Source organism: Sesamum indicum, linkage group LG10 (genome assembly GCF_026168435.1).
Source record: "Sesamum indicum cultivar Baizhima isolate 11 linkage group LG10, ASM2616843v1, whole genome shotgun sequence".
Classification (NCBI taxonomy): Eukaryota; Viridiplantae; Streptophyta; class Magnoliopsida; order Lamiales; family Pedaliaceae; genus Sesamum; species Sesamum indicum.
The window spans coordinates 7,360,223-7,372,460 of record NC_142666.1 but is presented as its reverse complement, the minus strand read 5'-3'; the positions used below and the strand labels follow the sequence as shown (position 1 = coordinate 7,372,460).

The following is a 12,238-nucleotide window of genomic DNA, read 5'->3' as shown; positions in this document are numbered from 1 at the left end:
CCCATAGGATGGATTTAGGATTGGGGGAATTGGGAAAGTCTTGAACTAGATAGGACTAAACCAAAGGAAGCATCACATAATCTACGAAGTAAGTTCAGGTGAATTTGCTATACCTATGGAACTTACTGGTAATGTGATGAAAATGCAATTGATTCCTAAAGAAGAGATTCTTAAAGAATTAAGTGAGCATAGAGAAAAAGTAGTTGTTACTATGAAATGGATCCACATAGGAACTATTGAAATAGTAATAAAAGCAACTTTTAAAGAAGAAAATGATTCAGAAATACAATTATCTATAATAGATAAAAGAATCAATAATTTAAGAGATGGTTGTCTTGGAACAATGATAGGTAATCTGTGAGCAGGAAAATTGATGTTTGGCATTCATCCTAATCGCATACAACCTAGCAGACCAAGATTTCAGTAGAGTCTTAACCCTTCATCAAGATTTTAAAAGGAAAGATCTAATGAAAGAAGGAAATAGACCATATTTTACAACTTGTAGAATTGCATATGCCCTTTCCAATACGCATCATTCAGATGTTTCTTAGGAAACAATATACTGAAATTCCTAGGATTTTCAAGAAATTTTCCAAGGTAATGACAGCAGATCCAATAAGGATACCTAGAATAGCTGGTGTTGATATCATCATATAAGATCACCGAGTTTTGGATAGAACTCTTAGCTCTAGAACTGAGTTTTGTAGCAGGATGTCATTCTGGAAGATAGGATTACAGGCTACAAAGGAAAGGAGAAGGAGTTATTAAAAGTTTTAACTCCTCAAGAAATTAGGGTTGATAACGTAAAACTTAGATGCTCTGAAGGAGGAAAAGAAATACAAGTTATATTTAACATCACTAAGAAGGACAAAATGCATAAAACCCCCCTGTATTTAAGAAAGTCTGCAAAAAGAACCCCCTGTTTTCATAATAGGCTAAAAGTTCCCATGTGTTTTGTAAAACTCATCTCAATCGCCCCCTCTCCCTTTAGAAAATAACCGTTATACCCTTACTTAATATATATTATTTATTATTATAGTGATCGTTGGATCTTTTTTTATCAAATATTGATCGTTAAATCTAATCAATTAATCTCAACCATTAGATTTTAAAAAAATAAAAGGTCTAGATTCAATATATTATTTAATTTATATTATATATAAATAATTTAAAATTGTAAAAAAATATTATTATTATATATTAAACAAAAACAACTAACTATCCCACCCACCCCCGCTGCCCCCCCCACCACCACCACCCCCATCCCCACCCCCTTTACCCCCGGCTCCCCCCCCCCAAATCTCTTCACCGGCGATGAGATTATGGTTAAATCATCATATCTCCATAACTTATTTACCAAATTGAGTTAGGCCTGTCTCGTTAGAATCTTCTTGAAGAGACGAGTCTTATGGTAGTGGTCTGAGGCCAAAATTCGATCGGACGGAGACGAATCGATGGCCAATATGTTCGGTGATCGTTGCTTGAGCCCACTCTCTATGATCGACGAAAACTCAAATTGAAGGTATGAAAATGTTTGTCTTGAAGAGAGCATTCTAATGGTACCATTGGTCATCAGAAATTCATCCGGACAGAGCCAAAAACTTAGAAACAAGTTTCCGGCGAAAAAGGGGTGAAATAGCATATTTTTTTACTTTATTTAAATTTTTTAATTATATTAATTAAAATATGTTTTAGTTAATTAAGAATATTTTAAATAATTATAATAATTAAATATTTTTAGCTATTAATAATAATTATTGTAATTCAATATATATTTTAATTAATTAAAAATAATTTTAGATTTAATAATTAACAATTATAAAATTATTTGAATTTAAATATAATATAATTTAATATTTAATATTAAATAAATTAAATATAATTTAATATTTCAATTTAAATTTAATATAGCAAAATTTAATACTTATTTTAGGGTTTGAAATGACAAAAGAAAGACACAAAACAAGCCAAAAAGCCCTTTGTATGTTATATAGACCCATAGAGGGGTATTTTCGTTCAAAGTATCATTAAATATGAACCTAAACCGCGAAAAATGACTACCAAACGCAGTAGACGCGCGTCTCTTCCACTTTCCGTTAATTGCTAACAGAATAGGGTTTTTTTGCTGACTAAAACAAAACAGGAGGGGGTTTTTAGCCTATTCTGAAAATAGGGGGTATTTTTTGCATACTTGTTAAAACACAGGGGGGTTTCATGCATTTTGTCCTCACTAAGAAAGATAATTTTTTTCCTTGTGACGACTTATATCATTTGCAGCAACCTATTGTTGGTAAATATGAAGGCATGTTAGAAAAAACAGGTCATGAAATTCTATTTGCAGGTGTTGTAGAACGAGAAAACGGGAGTATGACTTTGGGGTTAAGTTTCCTCGAAGACCATAAACCATGAGGAAGAAGAGGTAACTGAATGGAATTCAGTCTTGATGGTGTTATTATAAGGATTGAATGACGGCCCTTTTTCTATATATATACATATTTGTTAGTATGTTGTGTGATCAATATAAGACAAAGTGTTTGCAGGTTATATTGATTCAGGATTAGGGATTTTGCACGGCAAATCCTAGAGTTTTCCCTAAAGAAGAAAGGGAGACCTTACCCATTGATTGTAGTTAGGAATTTTTCACAAAAAATCCTAATACTCAATAAGGGAATACGAGAAGCCAAGATCATGATCGGAGTAGCATTTGAATCACCCTAGTTTATGGTAAAAACACCTCCTATTTACATACATGATATAGGTGTCGATATCTTGCTTGATAATAATTTCATTCAAATATTTGCAAGATATATGCAGGATAATGAAAGGAATCTGTTAATCTTTACTACTAACTGTGGTAGTGAGATACAGGTATTGCAAAAAGAAAAGGCATTTAACAAGACAATGCCTATAAATTTTCGCAGCAAACATGGTGATTCGATGCCGATTATCTCATCCAAAGATGCAGGATAAGAGAACATTTAGTAAGATTCTTTTGTCTTTCAGCTAACAGGGACTCATCGATAGCAATAGCTTCTACAAGGAATCCGAGAAGAAACTAGGAACCTTAAGGAAGCACTACAGAAAATGAAATCACTACATATTAGCGAGGAAAGCAAGCTTTCTCTTGAGAATGTCAAGAGACTTATCCAGAGGAACTTCAATGAAAATCCTATGGCATGGTGGGATAGGAACAAGATCGAAATTACTCTGGAAGTCAAGGAAAAATGCAAGTATGAGTACGTTCGATACAAATCTATGCAAATGGACATGGAGGATAAGAAAGATATACAAATGATTGTCAAGGATCATATCAGTCTTGGACTCATCAACCTTGGAGTCTCAAACTACAATAGTCCTGCATTTCTAGTTAGAAACCATAGTGAGATAAAGAGAGATAAACCCAGGTTGGTAATGAACTATTAAGGTATTAATAAAAAATTAGAGTTTGATGGTTATTGCATTCCTATTAGAGAACACTTAATTGATTGCATAAAGGAGCAAAAATATTTTCTAAAATTCAATTGCAAATCTGATTTTTTATCAGATTAAGATGGAGAGGGAATCAAGAAAATTTACTGCATTCTCCACACTATAAGGACAATATATCTGGAATGTGTTTCCAATGGGTTTAGCCAATGCACGCCAGATATTTCAATGAAAATTGGATAATTTTTTTAAAGAGTATTTTAATTCATGTTTGTCTACATTAACGACTTATTAATTGCATCTAAAAATATGAAAGATCATGTCAAACATCTTGAAATATTTTCTTATGCATGCCATAAAGAAAGATTAGTGCTTTCTGAGAAGAAAGCTACTATTATTGGCCGAATGCGTATTATACGTGCCTTGCCCCTGCTACTTCATATCATTCTCCGCTATTGTTGCAAGGTGGCTCCCGACTGAATTACATAAGTCCTTTCCGATTTGATAATTACTTGGCATCATCTCCCCAATTTTTGGATGTTGTTAACTCGGTGTGGATGCATGAAATCGAGGTTACTCGTATGTATGCGGTTACTAGAAAGTTACGTGCTCTTAAGCCTATTTTTAGGTCGATGCGGCAACAAAAAGGGGATCTCTCTCTCAATGTACAGCAAGCCAAGGAATTCCTCACTACAGTCCAGGAACTCCTTGCTCATGACAGACATGATGAGATATTGTTGTTATTGGAGCACTATTGTAGAATCGTGCTCATGAAAGCTGCGAAGTTAGAGCAAAGCATGCTCCGACAACGGGCTAAAATGCAATGGTTGAAGGAGGGTGATCAATGCTCGAGGATCTTCGTTCGTAAAGTAGCCACCCGACGAGCAACAAAACGGATATACCAAATAAAAGGGCTTGATGTTAACATGATCAATGAACAGGAGGATATTGTTACGGAATTTATGTGCTATTTCGAGACCTTATTACACGGTGTTCGCCAAGAAAGGGAGCTCAACCTAGAACATTTGAGATCAAGGGCCACGCATGTGTTAACGGAGGAGGAAGGGGAAATGCTTGTAACCTAAGTCACCAGAGATGAAGTTAAAGAGGCCTTCTTTGACATTAAGGAGGACAAGGCACCGGGGCCTGATGGTTTTTCGGCAGGGTTTTATAAAGTTGCATGGCCTATCATTGGCAGGGAGGTCACAAATGCAATACTGGAGTTCTTTCATCATGGTTGTTTGTTGAAGCCAATCAACTCCACGGTTATTTCTCTCATCCCCAAGGTACATAATCCCTTATCTGTTAGTGATTTCAGGCCTATATCGTGTTGTAATGTGCTTTACAAAGTTATTACTAAGATATTAGTCAAGAGAATTCGGTTGGTGATTGACAAATTAATTAGTCCTGCACAAAATGCCTTTGTCTCGGGCCGTAGTATTGAGGACAATGTCTTATTGGCGCAGGAATTATTTTTGGGTTACAACCAACAACATAAGCCCCCTCGGTATGCGTTGAAGGTTGATTTATGTAAAGCTTATGATATGATGGAGTGGGATTTTCTATTTGCGGTTCTACGGCTATATAAATTTCCAGAACTCTTCATTGAATGGATACGGGAATGTGTTACAACCACAACTTTTACTATTGCATTGAACGGTGGCATTCATGGATTCTTTGTGGGGGCTCGACGGCTTAGACAAGGGGATCCAATGTCTCCTTATCTGTTTGTGTTGGTTATGAAAATTCTTGGCCTCATGATCCAACAAAAAATTGAGGTTCAAGGCGGATTTCTTTATCATTGGCGATGTGAGAAAACGGGGCTCTTCCAGCTATCGTTTGTTGATGATTTGCTACTCTTCTGTCGTGCTGATGAGTTCTCTATACGGGTATTTAAAGAAGGTTTGGACAATTTTTCCTCTTTATCTGGTCTTCATACTAATGCTGCTAAAAGCCATGTTATTCTCTAAAGCCTCTCAGCCGCTTAAAAATACAATTCTTAGCATCCTCGATTTCAGGAGGGAGATTTACCAGTCACATATCTCGAATTACCACTTATTGCCTCTCGACTTTCCATCTCTGATTGTAATCCTTTGCTAATTAAGATTGATAAGAGATTGCAGGGATGGGCTTCCATTTAACTAGCATTTGCAGCTAGAATTCAACTCATTAAATCAGTCCTCATGCCACTACAAATTTATTGGGCTATGGCATTTACTTTGCCAAAAGGAGTTATTAAGGAGATAGAGAAACGGTTCCGCCAGTTCCTATGGAAAGGTGCATCAACCTCTGGATATCCGAAGGTTCCCTAGAATCAAGTGTGTTGTCCGGTGGAAGAAGGAGGACAGGGAATCATGGATGTGGCAGCCCTCAATCGAACTCATATGAGTAGACATATCTGGAGAATATTAAGCAGATCCCACGGTTCTATATGGGTAACATGGATTTGCACCATGAGAGTTCAAGGCAAATCTATATGGACAGTTGAGGCTAATTCCGGAGCATGGGGTTGGCGCAAATTGCTTGAACTTCGACATATACTACAGCCTCATATCCATTATAAGATCGACAATGGGGAATTAATATATATATATGGCAGGATCCTTGGCATCCTATGGGGATCTTAATGACTATATTTCCACACGGCCCCTATCACACCCACACACGGGCGGACATGCTCCTTAGAGAGGTTATTCACAATTGAGTATGGCATTGGCCATTGACTCTCACACCTACACAAACACGGGCGGACATTATTATGTTGGACATCATCCAAAAATTGCCTCCACTACAAGGCACACAAGACTCGATCACTCTGAGGGGAGGCCCCTACACCAATAGGAGGGTGTATGACATATTTCGTTCTTCAGGTCCAAAGGTATGTTAGTATTCACTCCTTATCAGCCAATTCAAAATTCCCAAGAATTCGTTTATCTTATGGCTAGTTCTACATGAACGACTCTCCACCATGGATCGTCCGTGGTTACAGCATCTTAATAGGGATTGTGTTCTTTGCTCGAGGGATACACTGGGGACTCACCAACACTTGCTATTTTTCTGCCCTTACTCAAAGCAGTGTATTCGATTCTTACGCAGAGAGGTTCGGGTTTCATGGACAAACAGAGGATGGATGATTGATGTGATGATTGCTGCACGAAAGTGGCGGGGAAAGCACGTGGTTAACGCCGCCTATCGCAACCTTTTAGCATCTCTAGTATATCACATTTGGTAGGAGCGCAAAAGGAGGAAATTTCAGCAATTGGATCGAGACCTGTCGGCAGTGGCTAAGATTATTCTAGACAAAATTAGATTACGTACACTTAGTGCAGAGTTGCCAAATAAAATTAGTACGATAGCCTTGTATAGATTATGGAAAATTCCATGGCACACAACATCAGCCATATAACTGTACATTACGATTTTTTCTTAATGCAATTTACCTTCATCGAGAAAATTAAATTTCTAAGAGTTCTTAGGAATTGAGTTACAGGACCGTATTGTGGAGAAAATCCATAATTTTTCAGATATACTCAAAGACAAGAAGCATTTGCAAAGCTTCTTGTGGATTGCTAATTTTGCAGGCATCTTCATCAAAGACCATGCAAGATACATTAAGGATTTCTAACCACTTTTAAAGGAAATGGAAAGTTCAAAGTAGAAATGGAAAAGAATCCACACGGAAAGAGTTCGTGAGCTGAAACAGGTTTGTAGTAACTTGTTGAAGCTTGCTACACCACAGGATGAGGACGAATTGGTAGTCTACACGGACTTCAATGACTATAGATGGACAACAGTGCTCATGAAAAAGACAACTACAGGGGGAAGAACCTTGTAGATATACAGAAGGGTTCTCAGAACAACAAGCCAAAGTTTGGCACATTAACGAGAAAGAATTTACATTAAAAGTTGATAATACTAATGTTAAGACTTTCTTAAAAAATAAATTAGAATAAAAGATAGAGAAAGCTCGTATTATCAGATAGCAAGTTGAATACCAATATTATTGTTATAATATTATCGTTATAAAATCTCATAAAAATGTTCTTGCAGATTTCTTCACGAGAGATGGAGGCATCTAAAGCAAACTCCGTCATACTGAGACTTAGGCACCTTCGGGGAAACGTCGAGGAACTTGACAAGAAGTTCTGGCAGCTAGTGGTGAATGCACAAGTTGCCAGATAAATCCAACGAGCTGATCTAGACACAGTCCAAGTCGCCATAAGAAGCTCCTTATTAGCATCCACCATGTTATGGAACGATTTATGAAAATTAATTCGGAAGGAATCAACTTCGGGGATGACTCACGAGTTAAGGGAGCATGGTCCTAAACATACCCTTAGAGTGTAAGGCTGTAGATTTGTAGCCTCAGATTTAAGTAATGATTGTACAAGGCCATCACCAGATTCTGGTGAAACGGCAACAATTGAGTCATTGAAAGTGCGAACTCTTGAAATTTCAAGTGAATCCAGCACCTCTATAGCTAAAGAGGGAGAGATTAGCCTTAGGCGGGTGGCAGGAACTTCTAAGGTTAATACTAACGAATTGATATCTTCTTCTACTTGGTAGGACTACCAGTGCATATGAAAAAAAATAATTTTCCGCAAAGGAGTAAATTCGGACAAAACCATCATTGAAACATCCGAAAAATATAACCGAGTCTGTATGTTAGAAGGGTCCAAACCAGAAAATGTCAAAAAATGGTATGACTTCGGAGCTCTTGCTTCAATTCATACTATGTCACCGAGTTTTTTGAAAATTTCAAAACTTTAGGAGTGGATTAATAGGGCGGTCTTTGATTCGTGGCAAAATAACCCCCACCTAAAGAGAGGCGATATTCTGGAGATAATATTTGTATCAATTGCTTCAGAATCTGCGGAAAAAGGGTCTCATCTAGCATTTCATTTTATGAAGTTGCAGGGGCCAAACATGGTTGCTTCCAATAAAATCAAAGCTGCCTTACAATAAGATCCCCTAGTATCAGCTATTAGTGAAAATGATATCTCTACCAAAAGACCTTGGGGATTATGGGTCTGTCTCACTGAGAAAGAAAAAGTAAAGTATCCATTCAAAATTTTCTCAAATAAAGTGAATGGATCGTTCCTGTTAAATTTCATGATGGGAAAAAGCACTGAGTTCGTAGAAAGCTTATTTGAGAAGAAGAGGATGTTAATTTGAAAAAATAATCTACCAACGACCGAAGCTACGAGGATGAAGACGTGCAATATGTTGTATGTTGGGCAATGACATAATCAATTATGTCGTTGCTGTGAAAAATAAGAGAAGCCCCTGTTTGGAACAAAAATTTGGGTCATACAAAAAAAACCCGAACCAAACCAGGACAAGGAAAAAAGAAAGAATTTTTACAAAAAAAAGTAAAAATTAAAGAATATAAAAATCAAGAATAAGATTGTCGGCAAAAAACAACAAAGGCCAACAATCAGCAAAGCAAGAAAGCTAGCTAGCAATCACATGGCCGACAAGCCATTATGACCAACAACTAGAAAGGACGCGGTGATGACGAACGCAGTAACGTCATCCGAAAGAGACAAGATGATGATGAATGCAGTAACGTTATCAAAAAACAAGTTTGGAGTCCGAGTTTGAAGTTTGGGAACGCCTATAAATAAGGCCACAATGAAGTAGATGGGGATGATCGGAAAAACTTCTCCAACTCATCAAAGCATTATAATTTAGAGGATTTTCAATCTTTGTTATCTTTTAATTTTTTAGTTTATGGGGGTTTCCAAAGAGAGTCGAGTCCTCCACTATATGAGAGGTTAAATAGTTGTCTCCTCCAATGTAACATTTTCTATATTTCTTTAATAGAAGTAAGTTTTCTATTTAGCTTGTTTATCCAAAATTCTATTAAGTTCCTGTATCAGAGTGCCTTCTACACCCTAAGGTAGGAAACCAAATAGGGTTGTGCTGTTTTGTTGCTAAAGGATCTAAGTGTCTGCGAGCCATCTGTTGCGGTAGTGTGGTTCGAGGAAGTCCATAAAACTAAGGACTTGGAATACTCAAAAACAAGGCGATCCAAAAAAGGTATGAATTTATGGAAACTTAATTTATTTCGAAAGCATGTTAGGCCTAACTTAGAGCATGTAGTTGACTATGGTTAATTTTTTCACTAGAAGGGTAAAATGGTCATAAATTAGATTGAAGAACCAGTTTTACGTAAAATTGAAAGATAAAATACTAAAACTAATATTGGCAAAGTTAGACGACCAAAATGAATCTATGACAAAGTTAGAGGCAGTCCCTTAAGGCCATGTTTACTTCTTGCGATAGGATTAAGTGGCATTAATATTAATCTTTGATTGTGTTTGATTGGTTTCGAGTTGACTATTTAGTAATTTATTTATTAATTTAGGATAATGTCAATTATAAAATTATTTTGTATTTACTTGACTTATATTATTTAAGTGATTGTGTACTGCAACTATATTTTTAACCCTAAATAGGACAAAATGAGTTGTCAAATCATTGAAAGGCCTGATCCCTTCTTCACCTTCTCTTCCCCTTTTTTTCATTTTGTTTTACCTCACCCCTCTTGAAGCAACTGATGTATCAAATGCTGAAAGTGTGAAGTCAGTGGATGGGAAGCAGAAGTCTAAGGAACAATTCTCACCAGTTGGTTTCCAAGAACTGATGAGAAGTGTAAATTAAAATGGACCAAACCATCTGGTTGGGCCCTTACACTGGACGGTTAAAACTCATCTAGGCCCATCAAGCCATTTAATCCACTGACCCGGCCCACTAAAAGGTTTGACCCACTTGTTGTGTATTTAAACCTCTCTCTCTCTCTCTCATGTCTTCTAACCCTAACCCTAAACCCCTTAATCCGCCGTCTGTTTCTCTCCTTCTTCCCCAGGCGACCCTTTAAGTCTCCCCCTTCCCCTTGATTTCTTCTGTGTCTCTTCCTTCTCCAAAATGGCTGTTATGAGACATTTAATGTCCAACCTCTTTATATGGCTGGTTCGAAATGGCTCTTGGGGTATCAGTTAATTTCTTCCTATCTTCTTCTTCCCCCTTCTCTGAAAAACAACCAGTTCTTCATGCCCTAACTTGAAGTCACTGGGTTAATCAATAACCTAAGCGGCATAGCCTTTGTGGCTCTGTGAAAAGCCTTTTGTGGCCGATCCTTGGTGGATTTTTTGTATAAGCCTTAGCGGCTTAAGCTTGGGTGGCTCTATGAGTTTTCAGCAACTGTGTTTAGGGTTATGGCCTTTTGGCCTTGGTGGCTAAAGGATCTTGGCTATCTGAGCTAAGATCTACTTATTATGTTATGATCTTTTTCTCTCTTATTTTGCAATTTCTTGGGCTATTCATTGTATTATTATTTCTGTTTATTAGATTCATTGTAATTTGTTATAGGGGTTTGTTTAACCCAAAAGGCTTGTAATTAATCTTTTATTTTTTTGTATATTGTTCGAGTTGGTGACCGATCCATTCCTTACAAGAAGTTTGGAGATGAAAGACCAAGAAGGTGAACTTCCAAGTAATTTATCTGGAGGAGTAGTACTAGACAAATATTATGGCGCAGCACCTCCAGAATTGAACTCGATAATCTTCTCACCAGATTCAAACTTTCTGAAGTCTTCAGCAGATATACAGGGATCCACTGACTTGCAGATAGGACCCTGGAAATTTGAAAACAATGGTGAGAGAGCCTAAAAAGAGTGGTTTCTTCTATTAAACCTCCGACCAAATTGGTTAAAGCTTTGAAAGCTATAGAGGAGCAAACATATCTGAAAGCTGATGGCAAAGCTTTTGTTGTTTTAGCCACTGTGAACACTCCAGACGCTGAAATTACTACAGGTTAGTAGAAAAGCTTTTACACTGCGAGTTGACAAAATGTTACATTCAGTCAGAAAAATGGATGTTAAACGACCAGTACTAACGAGGATTTAAAAAAAGATAAAACCATTAGTAGCAAAAAGAAAAAAGATGTGAAAGAATCAGGCATAGCCGCCATTTTCACCTGTTCTTCGAGTTTGTCTTCTGATGTGAGAGGGAAGTTGGGGAAGATGAAGTTATGTAGAGTACTTTAGCATACTTGTGTCGGGTGCATTTGTTGCACCAGACAAGAAACCAATGTAATAAGAATAACAAATGAGGGAAAGTCCGATATTGTGTGTCCTACAAACAAAGGTGAAAATTGTATTTTTAAACCCATAAAATAGGGGTTTAATTCATTTAGTTTATTGTTTTACCGAATATTTAAAGTAGCTTTAAAATTAAGAAAATTCGACATATTTAGTCCTCTCCTTTACGGAATTTATGGAACTAATGTGTTGAGTTTTTTCAATTTTGTAACCATTTTGAAAATTTCGTAAAGCAGAAGATTAAGGTATTTAACCCCTATCGGAAGCTTTCCTATATATGAGACTAAAAGTGTACTTTCGTCGTCTCAATTACAGCTGAAACAAAAATAAATGTGCTAGTTTTTTAAATTGAAAATGATTCACTATTATTTATTAAATAAATTGATTACAATTATCAATATCAAATATCTATATCCAACAACAATACGCAACTATGACAATCATATCCTAACCATCAATATTAGATAACTGTATACAATCAACAACTACAATATATTGGTGGGGATCCAAAGCTACGATTTTAAAATTATGGGATCTCAACTTCGTTAAATGAGTTAAGCATAGTTGGCAAGATATGTGTTACTTGGGAGTTTTGAGTTTTATTCTTAAATCTAGAGTTTCGTGAACGTTTCTTTCTAAACCAAACAAATTCACACTGTAATCAAAATAGTATAGATATTGAAATCCATCTCTCTTTTTGTCTCCAA

At 36.6% G+C, this 12,238-nt stretch overlaps 1 long non-coding RNA gene across 3 annotated transcripts in view; it reads left to right on the top strand.

Annotated features, from left to right (window-relative positions):
- The window catches only part of LOC110012674 (uncharacterized), a 16,063-nt gene extending 4,800 nt beyond the window's left edge, over window positions 1–11,263 (top strand). The window contains exons 3-4 of one of the 3 annotated variants that reach the window (XR_016067895.1): window positions 2,342–2,419; window positions 2,541–11,263. This is a non-coding gene — a long non-coding RNA (uncharacterized LOC110012674). Of the gene's footprint in view, window positions 1–2,341 lie in introns of all 3 variants that reach the window. The other 2 variants (XR_016067896.1, XR_002287867.2) reach the window with 2 other exon arrangements.
- Window positions 11,264–12,238: the final 975 nt, after the last annotated feature.